The sequence below is a fragment of the Pinus tabuliformis genome, chromosome X, assembly GCF_031772625.1.
Source record: "Pinus tabuliformis cultivar Carrire ecotype Pingquan chromosome X, CPIR1, whole genome shotgun sequence".
Lineage (NCBI taxonomy): Eukaryota > Viridiplantae > Streptophyta > Pinopsida > Pinales > Pinaceae > Pinus > Pinus tabuliformis.
The window spans coordinates 300,323,373-300,330,099 of NC_142308.1; the positions used below are offsets into that span (position 1 = coordinate 300,323,373).

The 6,727-nt window shown below is 37.3% G+C and overlaps 1 pseudogene; it reads left to right on the top strand.

Annotated features, from left to right (window-relative positions):
* The first annotated feature begins 4,830 nt into the window (after nucleotides 1-4,830).
* LOC149139594 (uncharacterized) lies at nucleotides 4,831-5,736 on the top strand (annotated as a pseudogene).
* The last annotated feature ends 991 nt before the right edge of the window (nucleotides 5,737-6,727 follow it).

The window sequence follows — 6,727 nt, forward strand, 5'->3', positions numbered from 1 at the left end:
GAACCTTCATTTTGTTTTCAATAGATTTTTTTTCCACAAAAATATTGCCAAAATCATTCCTGTTCCAATCTTTTAGCCTGAGTTTGATGTGCTTTAGTATTTTATGTAGAAGAAACATTCTTGTTCCCTGAATCTGTAAATCTTCTGACCACCATTTTTTAATATTGTTGATGAATTCTGGGTGGGAAAGCCAGATATTTTCAAATCTGAAAGGTCTGTTCCTGGGAGTACCTATGCCTTTGATCTCCAGTTGAACCGGCCAGTGATCTGAGCCTCCGAAGGGGAGAACTCTCGCTGTTACTTCCTTATTTATTAGCATAAGATCCTCTGAGATAATGAATCTGTCTAACTTTGAGGCTACATGAGACTCTCCTCCTCTTTTATTATTCCAAGTAAAGAGGCCAGTGTTCGTATCAGTGTCAACAAGATTCATATTGTCTATAAAGGTTTGAAACTCTAAAGAGTCTTTACTTAGAGCTCTGGTTCCCCCTTTTTTCTCTGAAAGAGATTTGATCATGTTGAAGTCCCCTCCCATGATCCAAGGTATTCCTGCATGTCTATCCCTGAGATCCACAAGGGAATCTAGAAACCTGAGTTTGTCATCTATTCTTTGAGGGCCATAAACATTTGTGACCAGATAGGTGTCCCTGTCTCCTACAGGTTGAATAACTACTGATAAATAATTCCTGGATGCCTCAACATCTATTATGCCAATTTTTTGGGGGTTCCAAAGAGTGAGTATGCCCCCCGCTGTATTCTCTGCTTTGACTTCTAGAAACTCAAATCTACTGAGCCATTTGCTATGAATTTGTCTTAATTTTTGAATGGAACATTTCGTTTCTTGGATGAAGATTATATCCGGTGTTTCTTGTTTCATTCTATTACTAAGCATTCTTTGCTTTCTCTTACTCCCTAGACCTCTGATATTCCAAGATGTAAACTTCATAATTAAAGATTTGTAAAGGAGTAGCTGGCTAGATCCTTCATCTTACCTGAATCTATCATTAGCTTTCCACACTCCATCAAGAGTTCGTTCTGCTTTTTCCTGCCTCTTTTCTTACATGGGTTTCTAGTTGCTAGTCTCGGAGTTGTTTTCATCGTTTTCACACCTTTGTTATCCTGCTTGTCAATGTTTTTTCCTTTCTCCAACCCCTTAGCCTGCGTTTTCCATAAAAACAACTGCTGTATTCTATTGAGCTCTTCTTGAGGTAACGAATCTACCCCTCCCGTGGTTCCCTGTATCAAGAACCCTTCCAGATCTAGGTTTTCTTTGTCAAGAATCTCCTGTAGCTCATGGTCCTCCAGGTCCATTTCACTCTGGGTCATTTCCTGATCCATCTCCAGTTCTGCATCACTCATCATAGTTTCTTTCTGATAATCAATATCCTGTGTTTGTTCATGGTTTTCTTCTTTCTCCTTTTCCCCAGGACTTCCTTCCATTGCTTGATCTTCTTTTGTAATCTCTTCATCTTCCTCAAGAACTTGGAACTTATTCTGACTGACTTGTTGCCCTTCATCTTGATGTTGCTTTGGCCCTCTTTTGCTGCCTTTTCCTCGATTTACCACTTTCTGGAAGCTATCATTATCCTTCATTGTGTTAGCTTTGCTCTTGTTTATTACTTTACTGAGCGAACAGTCTCTGACTAGGTGCCCATGTTCATGACATCTACGGCATCTGAACAGAATATGCTCATAGTCTACTGTTTGCACCCATTCTTCATCAAAAACTTCCAAGATTACTTCATCTAGTAGAGCTCCTGATAGATCCATTTCCACACATATCTTAGCAAGGGAAGTGTATTTTCCCCTTCTTGTGGCTTTAGAAGCTTTGACAAAACGACCTAATTTGTTGCTTATGGCTGTTAACGATTCATTTTTCCAGTAATCAAGAGGTAGAGAATAGAGCTTTACCCAGACTGGTATCGATGTAAAAGTCTCACATTCCAGGACAAAATTCATCATCCATGGCCGCATATAGAGTCCAGCTGCTGCATAGAAGTAGGGCCCTCCTTCAAATACTCTGTCCTTGTCTTCAATATTCGTGAACACCACAGTGAAGAAACCCTTTGACCCAAGATGTAGGTCAATGCTCCCTTTAGGTTTCTAGTGATATTTGATCCATGTCTGTAATGCTTTTTTAGTGGGCCATAATCCCATGAATTTACAGATGATGGCATAGGTCTGCATGTGATCCTTGTGCGCCTGCAGAGCAGGATCATTTAAAATAACCCTGGGTGTGATCTCAGCTTTGGGTTATCAAAATAGTGAGCATCAGCATGTAAGTTCCAGATCCAAGTGGTAGTATCAGGACCTTTAGCTAGCGTCCTTGAGAAATGACCAAGTTTGGCCTTTGTCAAAACCTCATGAGATAGGAGACTTCGCTACGCTAATTGGGCAAACTCTAATGGGAACCAAAGGAGCCATGTTGGTGACTTAACGAGCGTATACACCAACCATGTAGTAAAGCTATTAGTGTCCATATAGGCTAGTGGGAGCTAGTACTAAAGCAAATTGTTGCAGGGTCCCTTTTGTTTTTTGTCTTTAGTTCTCTGTTTTTTGTCTTCTACCTCCTTGTCTTTTGTGCCATTGCTTTCCTTAGTTTTGGCTCCTACTATCTCCTCTTCCATATTTCTTTTCCCTTCCTCCGCAGTATCTCTAGCATTTTCTAGAGGTTGCTTGCCTCTACTGACTATGACCTCCGTATAGGAGGGAGTGTAGCTCCCTCCTCTGCGACCCTCCATGTGGAACATCGTTTGAAACTATCTGAGACCCTTGCTATTCGCCCGATCTAAACCTCCAGATAACAACTTATTGGGATGAGAATAAGTTTCATCAAGGTGGATGTTAAAATATCAATTCATAATGAATTAGTGAAAGAAACCTTGACGAGGAAAAAGAGTAAAGAGTATTGGACATTTTATAGACTTGAACAAGTCAATGGGATGTTTGGTATTAGGAATCTATACAGACTTTGGACAAGTCAATTGGATGTTAGTATTAGGAATCCATTGAGGATAGTATATTTTATAGATTTTGGACAAGTTTATTGGATGTTGAGTATTGTTGCTTGAAGTGTATATTAAGGTATAACGTTTAGAGTAGTGATCAGAGTGACAATTTCTACTCTGAGGATTGTGTTTTAGGTGTAAATTTCAAGGGGAAGTGCTAAGAGTAAGGGTTGTCACTTTGTTCTTTACTTTGAGCATTGCCCTTTAGGTGTACACTTCAGGTGACAACACTGAGTATTATGAAGTTATTGAGAATTTTGTAACATAATTCATAACTTTTATGTGACAGAGTTGATGACCAACATTTGAAGCCACAACTCTCGAATAATTTCACCTAGCATCCACGTTTTTCCCACCTTTCACCATGTCATTTTGTTCTTTACTCTGAGCATCGCCCTTTAGGTGTACACTTTAGGTGACAACACTGAGTATTATGAAGTTATTGAAAATTTTGTAACATAATTCATAACTTTTATGTGACAAAATTGATGACCAACATTTGAAGCCACAACTCTAGAATAATTTCACCTAACATCCACATTTTTCCCGCCATAACAAACCCCTTTTGACAAAACTCATTTGATGGTTCCCAAATCTAAGCACATATTCATCTTGGCCCTTGTACCCGTGGGAACAAAGAGTCCAGACACCATGTTTACACATTTAACACAAGGCCCATCCTCTATGCTCACTAAAAATGTTGATGTGGTTCTAACTGTAAGATTTAATGATGAAGTTATAACCAAATGAAGGTCTTAAATCTCTCGAACATGTTGATGATGCCCAATCTCTATGCATTGTTTAGTTTTTTGTTTCAAATTTTTTAATAAAACAAAATATGATAGTAAATCTATGTAAATATGTTGTTGATGTAGAGTCTCATGTCTAGTCTTTTGTTTTAAATTTTTAATAAAAAAAATATGGAATATGAGGATTACAAATGACAAAGTTTTCAATTTTTTCCAAATCGAATTTAATGAATGCAATGCTTGTAAAAATGTAATTTTTAGTTATTTAAATTGCATTTTTAAATATATATAATTGAATAAAACGAGGGTCTCCGGAACGGGTTCGGAACGATCTGTTTGTCTGCGGATGGGAACGGGGTGGTAGGAGTTGCTCTGTTCCCTCAAACATTTAAAAGTCCAACTTCGAACAGCACGTTTATGCGGGCCATGGCTTGGGCCAGGTTCGAACGAGCGACGAAACAATTCGAGAAATGCGTGGAGATTTTGTATGGGTTTGAAATTTTTGCTTTCTGTGTCAAAATTTCTTAAAAAATTTGACACCTTTCATCATACGCCAAGAGTAAAGTCCAGAGAGAAAAGTAGAAATAATGTATTTTTAGGCTGATAGGCCTTTCTATGCATCAACAACCGTCAACGCTTTTAACCTGCTCCATTGGATCAGGTGAGGCACTTTCAGCCATTGATTTGAAGTGTGATTGTTTTTTCTAAATATCATTGAGTTGCCTTACTGCTTTTTCCCATTCTTTTATGTCACTCTTAAAGATATTTTCACTGCTTTTTCTCTGCCAGTTGTTGTTGCTGTTCTTCTTCCCTGGCTTTTGGCCAGCACTATTCTTCTTCCCTAGATTTACTTGTAATGTCTATTGTAGTTACACATCCAACGATAACACATCCAATGATAACACATCCAGCGATAACAGGGGCAGGTGAGTTGTAATGGATGCCGGTACAATACATTTAAAGAACGCTAAAAGTTAGCTGTAATTTTGAGATCGACATAAAAATACTTTTCAAGCAGCCAATAGTTCACAGAAGGTTCACACAAGGGCTCTGGTAGATTTCATCAAGTGGCATCTCCGCCTGCCATGACCGCCCTCAGTTCTGATAAGATAAACATGAATTCCAATCTGCAGAATGCCTGGACTGTACCATCTTATATTATTGTTAAGAAGATGAAGATGAGAAGAAATCCCCAAAAAAGCAGCAGCATTGTCAGAGCTCAACTGGTACAGTTTCAAGCAAAGAGAAGGATGGATGTTCCGTTCAGACAAGGAGCTAGGAAAGGAGAAGATTATATAAAAGAAACAGAGAGGATAGTGAAGATTACATTTCCAGATTCTGCGAGGGTTAACTATTTGGGTGACAATCTCTGGCGAGCTCGTCTGAGGCCTGTCACATTCTTCACTGTTACGGCCATCCCCTTCTGTGATGTCAAGTGAGTTCACTCATGTTTAAAAGCTTCTTAAACATCACCCAATTTCAATTTCTTTGTTTTTTCATCTTTTGAAAGCGACCAAATGTAATATCTACATTGGGTTTTTTTCAAATTTGGAATTATTGTAAGCTATTTCTGTGAAAAATCTGCGTTGCAGGGTTTTACACACAAACTACTCCCTCCAATTAGCATCCAATACATGATTTTAGATATAAAAGTTTTTCCAGGTCAGAATAATGGATTCGATTTCCAATTTAATTTGCAAGGAGAGCTTCTTGTACACAGGGAGTAATCTTCGGTTTTAGAAAGTGAGCAGACTCTCGGCTTCAGAGGGTGGGTTACAATGGGGTTAGATGCGAATCTTCCATTACCCTTCTCTTTGATGCAAGATTATATTGTTCTCTCGGTTGGGAATGGTATCTTGGATCAACTCTTAGGGGCCGTGGAGAGAGAATTGTCTTCCAGAATTATAATGGATTACAACATTTGGTGCCATGTTTCGACTCAGTTAACTGGTACAGTTCCACAACTGTCCGCTCCATGAGTTTTTAACTTTTCTAAATTCTGAGTTTGAACATATCAAAATGTATCACTGTTTGGTATTTTAGTGAATATAATGTATGTAAATCGAATGTTAATAGAGGTTAAATCTTTTCTGTACTTATGAATCAGAGAAAAAAGCCGGTCGAAATACATTGAAGTTAAAATATTAGTTAGTCCCATGAATAACACAGATACATCTCAGGTTAACGTATTTGATATCAAGAAATTGAATGACATGGCCTTGGAGTGTTGGTGATGTTCTTCTGTTTTCCATTTAACGCTACATTAGTTTTAGCTTTTTTATATCTATAAAAACATTAGATCTCTTCTGATGCAAATTTGATGCACCGAGATTTCTTTTCGAACATTTTAAAAAGTTTCAGACAGCATTTCGTGAGTATATTTTTAAGTTTTGCATTACATTTTAAAATGATTAAAAAAATAGCTAGATGTTAGGGGGTTCAGATAAATTTGACTTGGTAAAGTTGACGTGTGGTTTTCATGTTTTATGTTTATAACAATTCATAGTTTTATTTATGGTATTATTCTCTAATATAATTTATTTAAAAACTCAACAAAATCAATGATGATTATTCAAACAATAGTGTCTTTAATTGACATAAAACATATTAATATATTTTTATTTTACTTCATGTTTGGTGAAAGTCCATGGAAGTCAATATATCCCTTTAAGGATTTATTTTATTTGGGCAATTTATTGACTAGGTTTAGTTTAAATTACTATAATATTTATTATTTTGAACCAAAATACAATTCTTTCAATTTAACATTTCTATCGGCCTCTCTTTGCACCTTTTGGGGCAATTGCTAGTTTATTTCCTAGAGTTTTGACAACTAGTGGACTTTTGTCTCCTTGCTTTTCTTATGCCAAAATATTCAATTGAGCTCCGCCGATCATTAATGTCGTGACTGCCCAACGTAGAATTCTCGGAAATTGAACCCTACGAAATCTTCTTTGTGTTTTTCTGTTA